Source organism: Papio anubis, unplaced genomic scaffold, assembly GCF_008728515.1.
Source record: "Papio anubis isolate 15944 unplaced genomic scaffold, Panubis1.0 scaffold1203, whole genome shotgun sequence".
Classification (NCBI taxonomy): domain Eukaryota; kingdom Metazoa; phylum Chordata; class Mammalia; order Primates; family Cercopithecidae; genus Papio; species Papio anubis.
In genome coordinates this window covers 446-20572 of record NW_022161141.1, presented here as the reverse complement: position 1 = coordinate 20572, position 20127 = coordinate 446, and the positions used below count along the sequence as shown (strand labels likewise).

Sequence of the window (20127 nt, the reverse complement as noted above, 5' to 3'; positions counted from 1 at the left end):
GGCCAGTTTGCTGACCCCCGACTCATGGATCACGCATCACAGTTCGGGTATGGGGACACACAGGCAAGAGCAGGGTCTAGAGAAACGCGTGCCCCGGGCTCCGTTCAGCCAGTCCGTCCCGCACCTGAGGCAAGCTCAGCAATTCCTCTCGGCCTCACCTCCACTCCCAAGACAGGCCAGGAGCCTGCTCTAAACACCACTGCGGAAGCCAGACAGAAAGGCCCTGCATGATCCCATGTCTAGGAAATGCCCAGCTCCACAGAGACAAAAGCAGAGGGGAGGTTGCCAGGGCAGGGCAGGGCAGGGTGGGGAGGGCCCACTCATGGGGAGGGGGCTCGTTTGGGCGATGGGATAAAATGGTTTGGAACCAGATAGAGGTGTCTGCACCATCTCATGAATGTACTAAATGCCAGTGAACTGAACACTAAATTTTATGTTGAGGCTGGCAGGCACACGCCTGCAGTCCCAGCACTTCGGGAGGCTGAGGCAGGAGGATCGTTTCAACCCTGGAGGCCAAGGCTGCAGTGAGCCATGATCACACCACTGCACTCCAATCTTGGTGACAGGGGGAGACCCTGTCTCAAAAATAATATAATAATACATTCATCAATTTATTAATACTAACAAGAAAAAGAATGTTTCCAATAAATTATTATAACACTTAAGAGGAGAAAGACTGGAGTAAGGATGGCTCTGCCTCCGCCACCTGTCAGTTGAGATGCAGACAGCTTGGAGTGGGGCTGAGGCAGGCAGACGCCCTGCTCTGGACTTCCCAGCAGCCTTTTGCCCCGGGAGCTCCAAGAGCAGCGGTGGACAAGCCAGAAGCATCCCCAGGCCTGCTGTCTGCAGCAAAGGTCTCCGTCAACCCCATGTCCCAGGCAAAGCCAGGTCTCTGGGCCTCAGTTCAGGGGCAGTGAGGCCAGCGTCCAGCCCAGGCCGTTCCCATGCATGCTCACCTCCGAGAGTCCAGGGACAGCACTGTGGGGCTCCTGCGCCGGGCATCGTGGCTTCCTGTCCCTGGAGTGTGTCCCTGGTTGCCTGGGAACTCCTCAGGGAAGGGCACACAGCAATCCCAAGGAAACAGCGCCCAGCCACAGAAGGAGGGTGCCATATCGATGGTGCGCTGGGCAGCCTCTGAGACGCCCCAGAGAAAGACAGTGGTGAGACTGGGGCACCCTACAGAAGGAGAAAACTATAGAAACACTGATTCAAGAAGCTAAAAAAATAGCCAAACCAACCAGTAAACACGTGGAATAAACACACAGAAAAGCCACTCCTAGATTTGCCACAGGAAACCCACTGAAAACCAAAAATACAGAGATCTTAAAAGCTTCCTGAGGACGCGACACATGATATACAAGGAAACAACAACAACAAAATTGCTTCTTTTAAAAAGTATGCAAGCCACGGCCGGGCGCAGCGGCTCACGCCTTTACTCCCAACACTTTGGGAGGCCAAGGTGGCGGATCACTTGAGGTCAGGAGTTTGAGACCAGCCTGGCCAACATGGTGAAACCCCGTCTCTACTACAAATACAAAACATTATCGGGGTGTGGTAGTGGGCGCCTGTAATCCCAGCTACTCAGGAGGCTGAGGTAGGAGAATCGCTTGAACCTGGTAGGTGGAGGTTGCAGTGAGCCGAGATCACGCCACTGCACTCCAGCCTGGGCAGCACAGTAAGACTCCATCTCAAAAAAAAAAAAAAAAAAAATGTTTAGTATTTGGAGATAGGGTCTCTAAAGAGGTAGTTAGGGTTAAATAAGGTCATGAGTGGGTCCTAATCCAATCTGACCTGTGTCCTCCTAGGAAGAGGAAGAAGATGAGGACACAGACACACACAGAGGGACAACCACGTGCAGACAGGGAGATGGTAACCACCTTTGAGCCACAGAGCGAGGCCCCGGGAGAAAGTGGCCCTCCTGACACTTCCGTCTCGGACTTCCAGCCTCCGGAACTGGGAGGAGAGACGACTCTGCTGTTTAAGCCCAGTATGCAGTATTCCGTTATGGCCCCCCAAGAAGACCGACCCACAGATGACAGGAGAAATATCACACGACCGTCTCAACAGACAAGTAACAAATAATAAAAGCAACACCCATTCGTGATGTTTTATCATCAGCACCCTTGGAATAGAGCCACGTGGACAAAGCTGGAAGGAAGCCTGAGTCCTCTCATCACCATCCTTGACTCGGCAGCTGTCCGAAGCCACAGAATGCTCCACAGGCATGCATGCACGTGGGCAATTTGCACGCCTCTGTGTATACACACCACGCACAGTACACAGTGCTCACCCGTGTGTGTATTACAGTTGTACATGGACACACATGCCCATGTGCACACAGACATACCTGTGGACACACACAGTTCCATGTGCACACACGCAGGTACACTTACACACAGACTCCCATGCAGACAATGCAGGCACACATATAGTTACGCCTGTAGGCACATATGCACACACGTGTGCACACACGCACAGATATACATGCATGTGCACACAGGGCACACACAGGCATAGATACACACTCATGCTCACACGCACAAGCGCATATCTCCTTGCATTCCAAACGGTGAACCACTCACAGGCTTCCTTATTTAAACCATAATTTACACCAATGCAATAAACCTAGAAATGAATGCAAAGGTCTAAAGAAGCAGCCAGATGATTTGAAAGTTTAGAAATGCTCTCCTAAACAACTCCTGGGTCAGAGGGTAAATAAAATTCGCCTTGAGAGACGATTTTGTAATTATGTGGAAAGAGAAACTGCAGGTCCATGAAGCCAGATTCAGGAGGAGTTGGTGGAGAATTCACAACTTTAAATGCTTTTATTACTGAGCAAGAGAGACTGGAAATAAATGAACAAAACACTCGACACAGGAGGCAGAAACAGCCATAAAGCAGATTCACGGGAGGCAGGAGGGGCGGGAACGAAGATAAAGGCGGAATTAATGAATTGGAAACAAGAAGAATGGGTGAGCCCATTAGTAAATCCAAGAGCCGGTTCTTCCCAATAAATAAATAAATAAAATAAGCAAGACTCCAAGCACCTCATCTACAGAGCGGGAAGCAAGGAAGCCCGGGACCGAGAGGGGATCAGAGCAGCCCGGGAGATTGAAAGTGACAGCTAATGCATTTGATATTCCTCATAAAACTGACCATTCTCCAAGACCATATAAATTACCAGAATTAACTTAAAAGAGGTTTAAAAAAACATATATCCGTAACTGCAGGAAAAGAGAAAAAGGGGCACGATTGGGGGGTCTGGCTACAGGACTTCACTTCCCGTTCAGCACCAGTGCAGGACCCACCATTCGGAGCAATGAGGCCGTGCCTGGGGGAGCGCCAGGATCTCAGGGACACCCGGGAGGACCAGCAGAACACCAGGAGGGGCCCAGCGAGGGGCTCTCTGGCAGTGAGTAGCAGGCAGCATAGGGAGTGAGGGGTCTGCAGCCTGTGAGGGAACCGGGGCCTCCTCACTGGCTTTCTGGGGACTGGCAGGGAAACTGGATTAGAGCCCACAGTGGACTCTGCCTGCCTCTGACCCTGACCTTGGGGTGTGGCAGGAGGTGTCTAAGCTGCTTCGTGCAAACAGGACTTCCCTGTATGGGGTCCAATGCAGACAGGGCAGGGTGGGCAGGAGGGAAGAGGTCTCTGCTGGGGGCTTCTGTTACCCTCTGAGCTCCATCTCTGCCCCCACATCCCCTCCACACCCATACACACACACGGGGGAAAGCAGGGGAGGGGCGGAGTCAGCCCTGAGGTCTCATGCGGCTCTCAGTGCCACCACCTCGGCCACCATGTTCAGTCATCAACCAGCAGCTCCCTCCCTGTTCCTGTCTGGTTCCACATCAAGATCATACGTGCCTGGGCCATAATCTGGGGATGGTCCTTTTTTCCATTCCCTGAATGGAATTATGAAAAGCCGAATTGCCTCCCTTATGCATTTTGTGGAGGTCGCCTATAAAATCATCCGGGGGCCAGGCGCAGTGGTTCACGCCTATAATCCCAGCACTTTGGGAGGCCAAGGCAGGTGGATCACCTGAGGTCAGGAGTTCAAGACCAGCCTGGCCGACATGGTGAAATCCCATCTCTACTAAAAACACAAAAAAATTAGCCAGGCACGGTGGTGCACACCTGTAGTCCCAGCTATTTGGGAGGCTGAGGCAGAGGAACTACTTGAACCCAGGAGAGAGAGGTTGCAGTGAGCCAAGATTGCACCACTGCACTCCAGCCTGGGCAACAAGAGTGAAACTCTGTCTCAAAAAATAAAAATAAAAAAATAAACTCGTCTGGGGCTGAGGCTTTCTTTGCAGGAAGATTTTAAACTACTGTTTCATTCTGGTAAGTGGCTGCAGGACTATTTACAGGTTCTCTTTCTCCTTGAGTCAGTTTTTGGCAGTATTTTTCCATGAATTTGTCCATTTCCTCTAAGTCATTCATAATGTTCTCTATCTTTATAATTTCTGCTGCATCTCTAGCTCTGCCTCTCTTTTCATTCCCAGTAGTAGTATTTGCTCGTTCTCCCCTTTTCTCAATAAAGGTGAAAGACTTTTGCCAATCATTTAGTCTAGCAAGCAAAAAAACGTGTGGGTCTTCTCTGCTGTGGCTTTGTTGTCAGTTTCATTCATTTCTGGGTTTTGTTTTGTTTTGTTTTGTTTTTTTGAGACAGGGTCTCAGTCTGTCATCCAGGCTGGAGTGCAGTGGTGTGATCTTGGCTCACTGCAGCCTCAACCTCCGGGGCTCAAACAATCCTCCCACCTCAGCCTCCTAAGGATCTGGGACTACTAGCATGAGCCACCACATCCAACTAATTTTTTTATTTTTAGTAGAGACGGGGTCTTGCTATATTGCCCAGGCTGGTCCCAAACTCCTGAGCTTAAGCGATCTTCCCCGCTATTGGCCTTCCAAAGTGCTATGACTGCAGGCGCCAGCCACTGTGCCCGGCTATTTTTCACTCCTATTTCTTCTAATACAGTCACTGAGGACTGTAAACTCCCTTCTACACACCACTTGGGATCTACTCCACAAGCATGGATCTGCCGCGCCCACTGCCATCCGGTTCTAACTCTTTTCTCACTTCCATTGATTTCTTCCATAACCCATGAGTTACGTCAAGTGCGTTTCTGAAATTTCTTAAACACACGAGGTTTTGTTTGCTTTTTGGTATTGAGTTGTGGTCAGAAGATAGGATCTGTATGACACTCACACATTTTTTTTTTTTTTTTTTTTTTTGAGATGGAGTCTCGCTCTGTCGCCCAGGCTGGAGTGCAGTGGCGCGATCTCGGCTCACTACAAGCTCCACCTCCTGGGTTTACGCCATTCTCCTGCCTCAGCCTCCCGAGTAGCTGGGACTACAGGCGCCCGCCACCATGCCCGGCAAGTTTTGTATTTTGTTTAGTAGAGACGGGGTTTCACCCTGTTAGCCAGGATGGTCTCGATCTCCTGACCTCGTGATCCACCCACCTCAGCCTCCTAAAGTGCTGGGATTACAGGCATGAGCCACCACACCTGGCCATGACACTAATTCTTTGAAATGTACTGGCATTTGCTTTCTGGCCTATTCTGACAGGCTCCATGTGTGCCTGAAACTAATGTGATTTCCCAGCTGGGTGAGCCCCATTCCATAGACGTCCCTCCACTCAAGCCCAGGAACCAGCACCCTCAAACCTCAGGTATCCTTATTGTTTCCTTTTGAGTCTACTTGACCGATTAACCACTAAGAGGATTACCAAGCCCTCTGCCTAGGATGGTGGGTTTGTGAATTTCTCCTTGCAGTTGGCTGGGTTTTGCTGCAGCTTGTGGCTTTTGCAAACAGCTAACTTCATGGTGTTGCCCCATTCACGGGAGATCCCGTCCGTCCTTGTGTGTCAAGCTTCCCGCTGTGTGTGAACTCACTGCTACGCCCTCCATCTGAGCCCACGGCCTCAGGCACCTGGCTCACTGGATCTTCCGGGCCTTCACACCGGCTGTCCTGAGTGGAACTCACTTACTTCCCTAGATCCCATGCCCTCACCTCCTGAGTCTAGAGCAGCACCCAGGAATTGGCCAGTCCACCTCTGTCAGAGAAGAAAGTGCATGCCTGCCCAAGACCTGGGGTTTTCTGGTACAGAGGGGTCCGTGTCTGCGTCTGCCAGGCCAGGCATCAGGAGGCCACGGGGCCAGCATGGGGCTCAGGGTCCTCAAGGGAGACCTCCCTCCCTCCACCCAAAGGCCAGCCAAGGGGAGAGCTGAAATTCCTGCTCTTGCTGGGGGCGGGGGGTCCCATCTGCAGGGCTGGAACAGCAAGAGTGCCCCTCCAGTGTCACCCATGCCCCCAGCATCTGCCCCTCCTCCCTCCAGGGCACTGGCTGAGATGCACATGCAGCGGCGAGCGCGAGAACGAGAAGCTCCTGCTGCACCAGAGGACGGGCAGGCCCCTCTCCTGGTGAGGGCCACCGCCTCAGTGGTCACAGCTGTCTGGGCCTGGGAAGTACCTGGGCAGACAAGCTCTCGGCAGAGGGAGGTCCCAGGCTCTCAGCTGGGCTGGGCTGCCTTTCTTCCAGCATCCATGCTCGGGGGCAGATGGCCAGAGAATAGGCCCAGGACAAGGAACAAAAGGTTGGACAAGCACGGGGCCTGTGACCGCAGGGGGCTGGCTGGCTCTGAGGTCCTGGCACAGAGGCTGCCACCCCAGGTTGCCAGGGAGGCTCCCAGCCAGGCCATCCCCACCTCCCTGGGTCTTCAGAGGCTCTGGGCAGGGCTGGAGGGAACAGTGGGGTGAGGACGGCCCTCGAGGGGCAGAGCGAGCCTGGGGGAGGATGGAGGCGTATTCAGGAGAAGACACAGGTGTGGATGCCCAGGGAAGGATGGGGAAGCCATGCCTCTCTCATCCCAGTATCCCTGTCCCACCTCACCTCAGCCCCTTCCCCTCAGGAGCCCTCCACAGGGACAGGAGCCCTTCACGGGGACAGAAGTCCTGCAGTGGGGAAGGCCCCAGGAAAGGGAAAGGGCTGGGGGCCTCAAGGCAGCCCGGCGGGGGTGGGCCGCTGCAGCAGTGCTGGGGGCTAGGGGCAGGGAGGGGCCTGTCTGGAGGATCCCAGCCTTGGAACTGAGGAGTGGCCTCACAGGCCTCTGGCATAGGAAGGGAGCTGTCCCAGGGTACCAGGCACAACCCCGGCCCTCCCACCACGTCTGCCCAGCCCAGTGGATCCTACAGGGGCTGACCACTGAGGTGGGTACCCAAAGCAGGTCCCAGGGACCCAGGGGCTGCGCTGTGTTGCAAGACCCCCATGCCCTCCATCCACCCGTCTGCGGCTCTGGGGTCCCCCCGCAGAGGGCCCTGGGACCCCCTGCCTGTGGCCAGTCGAGGAAGGACCAAGTCCAGGCCCACCGTGGGTGACACAGCTGAGCAGCCCCCACCCCACCAGCACTTCCTGCAGCTTCAGCAGCAGCCTCTCTCCATCCCCAAGGGGCCAAGCATCTACCCGAGGCAGGAGGCCAACCCCCCAGGCTGCCCCCGGCCTCAGGCAGGTGACTCCACAGGGCCAACCAAGGGTCTCAAATGCCCCTGGTGAGGGTCCTGGACCCCCATCCCAGGAGACACACAGACATGCCCAGGGGAAAATACAGCCCTGGGGACAAGCCACTCCCACACACACGCCACCCTGTGCCAGGCAGACAGGGGACCCATGGGTGCCCTGAACCTTCCGTCTCATCCCACCCGCAGAGGACACAGCAGGTCGGCACTGCAGAAGAACCGGCTGCCCTGCCCCGCTGAGGGCCCCACCCACCAGACACCCTACGTCAAGGGCACCGAGGGGAATGGCCATGGGGCCTCAACCCCAGTAACCCACAGGAGGCGCCTCCAGCCCCACTAACCAGCCAGCGGGGAGGGTTCTGCCCAGGAGAGCCAGAGGTTTGGGGAAGGAGGAGATGAGGTAAGGCAGGAGGTGAGAGAGGTGGGGAAGCCCTGGGGGATGGTGGCAAATCCAAGGGTTGCAGGCAGGACCAGAGGCTTCATCAAGGGAAGGGGAGCGTCGGAGGGGTGGGAGGGGGGCTGGTGACTCCACACGTAAACCCCAGCTCACCCCACATCCCCTCGCTCCCATACACCCAGGCCAGGCTCAGAGCTGCTGAGGGGCCCGAGGGCCCTGGGCTGGGGTAGGAGCAGAGTCACTGGTCTCCCTCCTCCTGCCTGTCCTTGAAGGGGACTCAGGTAGGGGGACTTGGCTGGGACCTGTTCCAGACTCCAGGTGACACATTGGACAGATCTCCCAAACTTGGGTCACCATCCAGCGGGAGGGGACACTGGGTGACTCAGCCGTGCCCTGGAGAGTGCCTGCAGGGAGGGGGCGAGGCCCCACCTGTCCCCAGGGCATCCAGGCCTGGGTGGGGACCTCGGGGTCCTCTGCAGCCACGGCCACAAGCCCTGCCTCATCTCTGACACCCTCCTCGGCCTGTAGCCGAGGGCCCAGCGGGACCCTGGCAGGCCTGACACCACCACCATGCCAGCCCCACAGCCCCATCTCCCATTGCTGTCCAGGCTGCCGTGTCCTGCAGGCCAGTGGCCGGTGCCCTGGAGGCCACTCTGGCCCCACAGCCAGCCTCTGACCTGAGGGACCCTGCCCTGTACTAAGTCATCTCAGAGCACCACCCAGCCCACCCCAAATCCCAACACCTGGATGGTGACCCGACTACGCAGGTGACTGTGGCTTTTGCTAAACTACCCGGAGCTGATCTCCACAAATTTAACCCAAAACACAACTTTCCTGTGCAGTCTGGCAACTGTGTCAAAGTCCAATGCCAGAGGCCCTCCCTTCCCTCCACATGAGGCCAGCGGTGGCTCTGGGGAGCAGGTGACACTCTCTTGAGCCCCTGTTCCATCAGTGCCAGCACAGGAGCCACCCAGGGCCTGCCAAGGACAGGGGGGCTCCTGACCCTGGGCCAGCACAGCAGGACAGTAGGCACTGCCTCAACGGAGGAGGGCAGGGCTTGGCCAGGGACGGGGCTCCCACTTGCTAAGGCCCCAAACTCCCCAGCCCCATGCCCCGTCTTGCAGGGCAAAGGCAGGAGGGTCACCTGAGAGCCGGAACCCCACTTTCACCCAAGCAGCTCGGCCTCAGGAAAGTTGATCCAAAAAAAACCACATCACTCACATCACTCGCCACCTTCGCCCACCTTTGATCTGTGGCCCATGTCAGTTAAGAAAGTGGCATTGATTAACTTCAATGATCTTTCATGAATTTTACTGGGGGAAAAAAAAAATCAAGAAAATTTCAAAAAATTATTAATGATTTCTTTTGCTATCACAAACTCGAAACCTCTACAATTTCATTAAAAGTGCAGGAATGAAAAACAGGAAATCCCTTGCCCTGTCTGGTTCTGAGCCAGAGACCAGAGGCCCGAGGTGCAGCCAGGCCCACTTCAGGTGGTGGAAACGAAAATTAATCAGAAGTCATACACTCAAATAAAACGCCTCGTATTAAACTCAGAGTGGGTGCTGACGGGAGCTGCCGGCAGGACGGCCTTCCCAGAGGCCTGGCACCGCTCCCCACCTGAAGGCACAAGGGCCCTCCCAGGCCACGGGAAGCATGGACTCACGGCAGCTCGGCCTGCCCCAAAGGCCATCACCGCCACCGGTGGAAAACCAGGCAACCACAAGCTGGTGGTTCACTGGCACGTGGGTGACAAGGTTCATGGCCACAGATGCCCATGCACAAGCCCCAAGCACCATGACCCCTCGGGAAGGAGGGGACACACAGGGCCAGTGGGGCCCTGACCACCAGCGCCTGGGGTTTCCTAGCAACTAAAGCACTCAAGGCGCCCTGCACGGCAGACTTTTCATGAGGAACACAGACCCGTGTTAATCTGTTTGCAGATTCATGTTTAATAAAATGCCCTTCTGAAATGCATCCAAAATAGAGAAGCTTTCTCCCGAACTGCAAAAGCCATAAAAATGCAAAATACTTCTTTAGGAAAAACTGAATCAAAATTATGCCTCAATGTTCCAAGTCACATGAAACCTACTCTGTGCCCCAGGGCAGGTGCAGGCGGCAGCAGTGGCCCAAACCAGCCCCCGCCAGCCTCAGTTGTTCTCGATCTGCTCCAGGTCCAGCTCCCCGCGGGCCCGGAGGAAGACACCCTCCTCCCCGGCGCCGTCCCCATCACTGGGGTCCCCGTTGCTCCTGCTCGAGCCATCACCGGTCACCGACTCCCTTGAGGCCCACAGGTTGGGGTGGGCAGGGCTGGTCCTGAGGCCCCTCTGGCTGCAGCCAGGCATGGTGATGCCAGGGAGGCCCCGGGATTCACACGGGGAGGACACAACCATCTTCACTGGGGCGTCATCCTCATCATCATCTTCGTAATTGAGGGAGCAAAGGCTTTTTGAATTTTTTAAAGTCTGCAATAGAAAAGATATGGGCTTAAAGCATTTCTAGCAGATCACTTGGGAGGCAGCGTCCCACCAACCCATCAAAGGCTCAGTGTGCTGGAGCTCTGGCCATCCCCAAGACCACACAAAGCAGGGGCTTGTCCCCTGTACATCAGTCACAGCTCGCAGAGCCCCTTCCTAGACCCTGCCCACACGTGCCCTGGCCCCTTAGCTCTCCTCGGCCCCTGCCCAGCTGGTGTGGGCAGAGACGCACAGCCTGGCCCTGCCCAGACCAAATGGACCAGGCTGGTGGGCACCTGACACCTAAGCAAGCCTCAAGACGCCCAGGGGCTCACAGAGGACAGCCTTGTCCCAGTCTTGTCCTCGGCAGGTGGCCTGGCCAGGGAGGGTGCCTCGTGCCTCCACTTCTGACAACAGCCCCACCCAGGGCCGCTCTCAGCAAGCACCTCACAGCCACCTCTGAGGCCCTGCAGTGGCTCCGTCTCTCCTCCACCTGCCCCCATAAGGCCCCTGGAACCCCACCTCGTCGATGTCCTCACGGGCCCACCAGACGCAGCTCCCACCTTCTCTGTCCTTGCACCTCCTCTCCTAATAGTTACTCTAATAGAAACGCATGCAAATCCTTCTCATCTCAAAACACATGCAACAGACAGGTGCACACACAGGGGTCTCCCCTGGGCAAGGCCCACCCTCGTCCCAGGCGGGCAGCTTCCAGTACCTCCATGCCACGCCCAGGCCTGTCCACAGCAGGTCCCTAAGTGCCAGGCTCCGGCCCTCCCTCTGCTCTCCGGAGGTGCCGCCACCAGCCCCTTCTCACTCTGACCCCCAGTCAAATCTCACTCAGTAGCCCCCCTTCCCAAGGCCTGTTAGGGATAAGGGGTTCCCCCAGGCTTCACCCCTGAACCGGAGCGCTGAGTGGCAGGCAGTCTCCATCCACCCTGGCGTGCTCTCTTGGGCGTCTCCAGGGCCCTGAGACCCAGCAGGTGTGTCCAGCTGGGGCATGAGTCCACGGCCATGGCCAGGGCAGCAGCCCCTCAGCACGCCTGGGCCCCCACCCCCTGCCATCTCCCAGTCCTTGCCTCAAGTCCCCTGTCTGTGGTGCCCAGCACCGTCCACGCCACTCGTCCACTGCCACTGGCAGCAGCCTTCCCACCCAGCCCCACCTCCCTGGTCACCTCCAGGCCTCCTCAGGGTCAAGGTTCCCCTCCTGGACCACACCCACGCTGGCCTCAGACACCTCACCTCATGGCTCTGGCTTGTGAGGACGCGTGGGTGAGGGCACGTGGGTGCCATCAACCACAACTGCAGGGCACAGGGGCACTGTGATGCCGATAATGAGACCGCAATGACACAGCAACCTTGGCCACCTAAAGTTATGACCTAGAGCACAAGCTCACCAATTCCACAGGACCCAAGAAACTCCCCAAACCACCTTCGTCCAGAGCAAGGAAACGCCCCACAGACAGGAACCTCAAATACTTCCTGGAAACACTTCCAGCGACTGATTTTTATAAAAGCACATGGCCCTCGGGGACAGAGCTCCTTTTTTCTAAGGATATTATTGGGCTCTAAAACACAAATGGACGCCGGGCGCGGTGGCTCATGCCTGTAATCCCAGCACTTTGGGAGGCCGATGCAGGTGGATCAGGAGGTCAGGGGATTGAGACCATCCTGGCGAACATGGTGAAACCCCGTCTCTCCTAAAAATACAAAAAATTAGCCGGGCGAGGTGGCGGCGCCTGTAGTCCCAGCTACTCAGGAGGCTGAGGTAGGAGAATGGTGTGAACCCGGGAGGCGGAGGTTGTAGTGAGCTGAGATCGGGTCACTGCACTCCAGCCTGGGCGACAGCCAGACTCCGTCTCAAAAACAAACAAATAAATAAATAAATAAAAGACAAATTGACATATTTTCTGTCTTTGTGGTTCTACTATAAAAAGTGAATCACTGAGAAGTAAAATTCTAAAGAATAATTTTTTTTTTTGAGACAGGGTCTTGCTCTGTTCCCAGGCTGGAGTGCAGTGGTGCAATCATAGCTCACTGCAGCCTCAACCTCCCAGGCTCAAGCAATTCTCCCACCTCAGCCTCTCAAGTGGCTGAGACAATAGGTACACACCATCATGTCGGTCTAATTTTTGTATTTTTTGTAGCGATGGGGTCTCACTTTGTTGCCCAGGCTGGTCTCAAACTCCTGGGCTCAAACAATCCTCTTGCCTCAGTCTCCCAAAGTGCTTGGATTACAAGCATAAGCCGCCATGCCCAGCCCCACTCAAATGTTTAAAGATACAACTGGCCACATGTTTTGGTCAGAAAATAAGGATGCATAATTTCTTTTTCATTCAAATCAAAGTGAATTTACCCATCGACATCACTTGTACATACAAGCCCCAGGGCCAGCATGAGGATGTGGCTGGTTTCCTGGGCCCCTGCTGGATGGCGTGGAGGTCCAGGTCTCACTGGCTAGGTCTGGTGCCACCCATGACCTTGCAGACTCTGGCTGCCGTGCTGCCCACTCAGGATGGCCTCCAACCCACGGCACCGCCAGGCTGCACTACGCATGCACCAGAGGTGGCTGGGACGCTACACACCTTCAGGGGCCAGGTTTCCTTCCATTTCAAACCACAACATTTTGTTCTGATTCAGGGTCAACCCTCTGGACCGAATGCTCTGACCTGACAGATGGCGCAAGAGCCACACGAGGCCTCGGACACGGGACTCGCACTCGCGGGTGCAGCTGTGCGGCTAGTGCGTGAAAACAGCAGGCTCTGAACGCCTCTGGATGACAGTCGGTGGAGGAGAAACAACTGCTGCCCACAGACACGGCAGCTGCAGAACTAGGCGCCCAACACCGCTAGCGAAGGCCACATGGAGCTGAAGGGGCCACCCATACTGTAGAGACCATGGAAACCGAGGCCCGTGGGGCCAGTGCTGGCCTGGACTGCGCCGCCCGTCCGCCTCACGCCCCCTGTCCCTTGGTACCAGCCCCGGGACTCCGTCCCAGCTCCTGCTACCATCACGCTCGTTTGATGGTCACCTCCATCTGAGGTTAAACACAAAACAGTTGTCCAAAACATAAAGGTCAAGCCTTCAAGTTCTAAATCAGGCTCCAAAGCGCAGAGGCCTTTCAAACTGTGTGCGAAGCCCTTCAGTCAGTCTGGGGAGTGCAGGGGCCCCAGCTGACAGCTGGAGGGCCTCCAGCATCTGAAGTGGGTTAACTCAGCTACCAGAAGCCGGTGAGACCCTGGAAGGTCAGGGAAGCCTCCTATGAGCTGACCTGACGTCACTCAGCAAACGTCCAGGCCCTGTCTCAGCCACATCTGTACCTACCCCTTGCCAAAGCCTCTGGCTTTTGCCAAACTGAAACACTGGTTTACTCTCGTGAAAGCGCAAGCTCCCTCCACCATGTGGGTGGGGCTCACGTGGTCCCCCTCACAGCCAAGGTGGCCCTGGCCGCTGGGCCACTCTGCAGCAGAGCCAGGCAGCAGTCAAGGGTGGGGAGGGCTCCCCATGGCCCTGGCAGTGCCTGGAGCACAGCACAGTGCGTGTTGAAACAGGCAGCGAAGCAGAGCCAAGCACCTCCCGCCTGCCAAAGGGAGGAACGGGCCAGCCAAGCCAAGCAACAGAGGCCCACAGGGCGCAGGAATGTCCACGGCAGGGGCAGGGACAGAGGCCACAGCAAGCTCCGTGCACGTGTCAGGCGAGGAGGCCAGTGTGAGAAGAACTGACACCCTAGACCCCTTGTTGCCTCTGGTGAGCCCCCTCCCAACCCTGCAGAAGAGAGGTTCATTAGGAAAGTACGGACTGGAGCATTCTAGACAGGGGAGCTGGCCGACGGCACATGAGAAAATGGGCTGAGTGAGCCCTGCTCAGACATCTTGCTTGGGCTGTGAGGGGTGCACAGCCTTACAAAGCCGGGAAGCTGGAGGCCAAAGATCCTCCCTGTCTCCCCAGCCCTCCACACAGAGGCAGGAGGAGGGGACTCTCCGCCCGACCGTGCAGCCACTGATGGTGTCGGCTCCTCACCCCAAGGGGGATGGGGCAGCCGGTGCCCGTCAGGAGGTGTGGAGTGAGTGCCCAGCAGTATGTCCCCTGCCCAGCACTCGCTTCCACCCCCTCACTCACCACCTCTGACCACTCTGGGCGTGGTTCCTGGAGAGAAGGTCTGAGAAAACGAGCAAGAAAAATCAGCAGCTGCAAATTCCAGATTTTCAGTCTGTGCTGTCTCAAACATTCCGTGTTCTTGATGGTCCCTGCTATAGTTTGAACGTGTCCCTCCAAATCTCTACCATGGTGTTGGGAGGTGATCAGGTCCTGCGGGCCTACACAGGACGCGAGTGCCTCATAAAGGGCTGGAGGAAACCAGCCTCAGTCCTCCGCATCCTCCACCTCCTCCGCCAGGTGAGGACACAGCCACAAGGGGCCATTTTGGAAGCAGAGGCCAGGCTCTCACCAGACGCCAGACATGCTGGGGCCTGGCTCTTGGGCTCCCAGCCTCCAGAACTCGGAGAAATACATTTCTCTTATTTATAAGTGACCTCGTCAGTGGTATTTTGTTACAGCAGCACAAACGAACTAAGTCAGTCCTTTTCTTGGTACCAGGAGCTGCTCTAAGCTTTTGGTTTTTCAGTTTTCATCCAGGAGGCACAAAAAAAAACAGCTCAGCAGGTGCAGGAGAGGCCCCCATGGAGGACAAGCCTCGTGCCCTTGTGACTGAGGCTGTGGAAGGCACCGTCTGCTCACTAAACCCAAGACCTCCAAAAACGCAGCGGGCCTGAAGGTATAAACACGGCCACATGCACCTCCAGCTTGTCCTTAGGTTCTAGCCTGCGAGGTAACTGCTGGCCCCAAAGCTGCCTGCCTGTCTGAAGAACTCCTCAGGCTCCAGGTGACCCGGCTGCAGAGCCACACAGGGAGCTCTTTCTTTCTCTGCAGCAGCCTCGATCTCTCTAGAGGCGGCTGAGCGCCTTCGCTACATGGCAAAAGCTTTGCAAAGCCCTAAAAGCACACGCTTTTACAGAAACCAGCAGCTGCTCTCACATTCTGCTGGAACAATAACTGATGTACATATTGTCAGTCATCATATTTTAATTTCAGCTTTGAAACAGCTTTGCCAATAAAAACAGAAAACGTAGCTTCTCCAGTAAAAGCCAGGCGTCGTGGCTCACACCTGTAATCCCAGCACTTTGGGAGGCTGAGGTGGGTGGATCACCTGAGGTCTGGAGTTCGAGACCAGCCTGGCCAACATGGTGAAACCCTATCCCTACTAAAAATACAAGAAATTAGCCAGGCATGGTGGCAGGCGCCTGTAATCCCAGCTACTCGGAAGGCTGAGGCAGGAGAATCGCTTGAACCTGGGAGGCAGAGGTTGCAGTGAGCCGAGATGGCGCCATTGCACTCCAGTCTGGGTGAGAGAGCAAGACTCCATCTCGGGGGGAAAAAAAAGCAGAAAATCCTAAATGTTTTCTGTGAAAACACGCACTGTCTCCAAGGGAAAGGCAGGGAAGGCAGTGCCCCTGCACCCTGCTCAGGAAGAGAGCAGCCCTCTGACACCTGGGGAAGCTGGTGTGAGCCTAGACTCAGAGCAGACGGCAGGGGGTAGCGGGGGGTTGAGGATGACCGCCAGACCGTCCCAGCAGTGCACGCAGACTGCACAACACACGCCAGGGACGCCGGACCAGAGCTGGGCTGCACATACCCAGTCCACCAGGTGCAAGCACAGCACAACCGGGGTGCAGGTGTGAGTGAACACGAGCGTGCAGGGGTGCGCATGAGTGGGGGTGCGCACCTGAGTGTGCACATAAGCATGGGGGTGAGTGTGCATGGTGTGTGTGGGTGTGCCACCCAGAGTCAGGACTAATTGTCCGGTAACACACAATTATAAAAGTTGTAGAGAAAAATCAGAGCATTTCTTTTTGGCCCTGAGGTAGATAGGAGCTTGACACAAACAGGAAGTGGCAAAGCCTGGGCCTGGTGGCGCACGCCTGTAATCCCAGCACTTTGGGAGGTGAGGCAGGAGGATGGCTTGAGCCCAGGACTTTGAGACTAACTTGGACAACACAGTAAGGCTCTGTCTCTAAAAAATTAAGAATATTAGCTGGGCACAGGAGTGTGCACCTGTGGTCCCAGCTACTCAGGAGGCTGAGGTGGGAGGATCGCCTGGGCCCAGGAGATGGAGCCTGCAGTGAGCTGTGGTTACGCTACTCCACTCCAGCCAGAGCAACAGAGAGAAAGAGACCCTGTCTCCAAAACAACAAAACCAAACCAAGAACTGACAGGTAATCCAGGCTGGGAGCCACCTGTTCACCAAAGGTACCACCTGTTCAGGTGGTATGACACAGGCAGGGGCAGGTGGGTGTGGGTGAAGACTGGTTGGCTGACAGGGAGGGGGTGCAAGATGGCAGATGTGGGACAAGGAGAAAGGTGGGAGCCAGTTTTTGGATGGGATGAGCAAAGAGCTGGAAAGAGGGAGAGCAGGGAGAGCAGGCAGTGCTGGCCCCTCGGGAGTCTTGGTGCCGTCCTCCGCAGCCGCGGTCAGCAGGGCTCTGGGTTTGCAGACGTGGCCCCTGAAGACACTGCCTGTCTCCTCAGGGGCTTTGCTGACATTTGATGAGGCCTCTCCCCATAAACCTTCTTTTTACCAGAAAGTGATGTGATGACTACTGTCACACTGACGACACTGGTGAGCAAGCAGACCGAAGCGGCTCAATTTAAGGCAGCGCACACTCCAGGGCAGGCAGGTATCACCTGGCCCCCACAAGAAGCAAATAAACAAAAAGCTTTTGTTTCACATGGGGTTGAGTCCCAGGAGCAGAATGGGGTGTGCAGCACCCACATTACTGTTCTGGCTCATTAACAAAGTCACTGAAGAAAACGGGGCAAGCCGGGTGTGGTGGCTCACGCCTGTAATCCCAGCACTTTGGGAGGCCAAGACAGGCAGATTACCTGAGGCCAAGAGTTCGAGATCAGCCTGGCCAATATGGTGAAACCCCATCTCTACTAAAAATACAAAAATTAGCCAGGTGTGGTGATGGGCGCTTATAATCCCAGCCACTTGGGGAGCTGACGCAGGAGAATCTCTGGAACCTGGGAGACAAAGGTTGCACTGAGCTGAGATCATGCCACTGCCCTCCAGCCTGGGCAACAAGAGCAAAACTGAAAGGGAAAGGGAAGGGGAAAGGGAAGGGAAAGAGGAAGGGGAAGGGGAAGGGGAAGAGGAAGGGCAAAGGGAAGGGGAGGGAAGGAAAGAAAAGGAAAGAGAAAGAAAGGAGGAAACAAGGAAAGAAAGAAAGCTCTGCACCTGCGTATCCTCTCGGTAAGCCCCTTACCTGTCTGTGGCCAACCAAACTCCAGCATAAGGAGGGTGGGGGCACCAGAACTAGCACCAGCACCAACACTATTCCACAAGCACCGTTCCTGACCGGCACTCCTTATGGAGAAGAGAGGTTTTGAAATCACTCCCTTCAAAAAGTGGAGCCCGATCTTCCTCCCACTGAGTAAAGGCCAGACAGAGTCAAGAAGCAGACAAAACCTCAGCTGGTGAGGACCAGGTCACACAGGGCTCTTTGGGGCCCACTCACGCTCACTGGGGTCACTCGCTATGGGAAACCAAGTGGCCATATCGTGAACACACTCAGGCTGCCCCTCAGAGAGGCCCATGTGACAAAGCAATGAGGCCTCCTGCCAAAAGCCACGTGGGTGAACCTAGAAGCAGGACCTGCAGCCTTGGTCGAGCCTCCAGGCAACCACAGCCTCCTGACTGAGCTCCAAGGAGGCCTGAGCAGCGCCTCCCCACCGGCCTCCTGGACCCCTGAGGTGGCAGGCGTGGTGTTTGGACTGCAGGTGCACAGGCGTGGTGGCCCGTGAGGCAGCACAGGCGTGGTGTTTCTGGACTGTGAGGCGGCACAGGCGTGGCTTGCAGGCGACAGGCGTGATGCTTCAGAGTGGCGGCACAGGTGGTGCGAGACGAAGGTATGCGTGGCATCAGGCGGCTAATACGCACGGCGCTTCCATGAGGCAACATCATTGCGCAATTTTGGCGTCCGGCGCGACAGGTACGGTGCTCCAGGAGACACTGAGGCATTGGGCATGAGGCGTCAATAAGGCGCCATCTAGGGCGGCAATCAGCGTAGTGCGTCTGGAGGCGTATAACAGGCTGGCTCTCTGTGAGGCGTACAGGGCGGCGCTCCGAGGCATTGCGGCGCAGGCCTGATATGGCTAACAGGTGCGGCGGTTCCGTGAGGGTGATGCGCAGGCGTGGCGTCTGATGGTGCGCTACCGCGCGCCCTGATGGCGCAGCGGCGGCAAAACCGCGAGGTATATCAAGTGCGGCGCCTGATGGGTGAAAGCAAGGCGCAGTCCGTGAGGCACAGGCGCGGTGGCCTTTGGTCTGGGGCCTTTGCCATTCTCGTTCTGCCTCTGAGACAGAGTCCGACCTGGCAACTATACTGGCGCGCGGCACGATCCTCAACCGACCGGCAAACCCATTCCGGCCCTGCCAACCTGGCCCCAGTCCCAAGCATCTGGGACTACAGGCTTCAACACCATGCCCAGCTAATTTTTGTATTTTAGTAGAGATGAGGTATCAATGCCATGCCAAAGAAAGGGTCGGTCCCCAAACACCTGACCTCAAATGAGACCGAGGCAGGTGGATCACAAGGTCAGACCACACACGCCACACACACACCACACACGCCACACCCGCCACACACACACGTCACACACACCACACCCACCACACCCACCACACCCATCACACACGTCACACACACCACACCCACCACACCCACCACACACACCACACACGTCACACACCCACACCCACCACACCCACCACACCCATCACACCCACCACACACATCACACACACACCACACACACCTGACCTCAAATGAGACCGAGGCAGGTGGATCACAAGGTCACACCACACACGTCACACACACCACACACACCACACCCTCCACACATGCCACACACGTCACACACACCACACCCACCACACCCACCACACCCATCACACCCACCACACACATCACACACACCACACACACCACACCCACCACACACACCACACACACCACACACGTCACACACGCACCATGCACTCACACACACCACACACCACACACACCACATGTCACACATGCACCACACACATCACACACACCACACACACCACACATACAGGCCACACATCACACACACCACACACCACACACGCACACCATACACACCAGTCACACACACACCATACACACCACACGTCACACACATCAATAACTTCACACAGCCATTAACATCACAATAATCACCACACACCGCCACGCACTACAATCTCCACACACACCACACACACCATACACACCACGCACACCACACACATCACGCATGAACCATACATCACACATGCCACACACACCACACACACACCACACACATCGCACACACCAGTCACACACACCATACACACCACACATGCCACATAGTCACACACACCATACACACCACACACACCAGACACACCACAGACATCACATACACACCACAGTCACACACACACCACACACACCATACACACCACACATGCCACACACGCCACAGTGACACACACACCACAGTCACACACACATCACACACACCATACACACCACACACGCCTCACACACCACACACACACACACCACACATACCACACATGCCACACATCACACACCACACACACCTCAGTCACACGCCACACCACGCACACCATACACACCAGACAC

At 56.0% G+C, this 20127-nt stretch overlaps 1 long non-coding RNA gene across 1 annotated transcript; it reads right to left on the bottom strand.

Annotated features, from left to right (window-relative positions):
- Positions 1 to 9845: 9845 nt before the first annotated feature.
- On the bottom strand, positions 9846 to 18186 carry LOC116272525. The gene is made up of 2 exons (XR_004181192.1): positions 17692 to 18186; positions 9846 to 10378 (listed from the first exon to the last, which is right to left on the bottom strand). It is a non-coding gene; the product is annotated as an uncharacterized LOC116272525 (long non-coding RNA).
- Positions 18187 to 20127: the final 1941 nt, after the last annotated feature.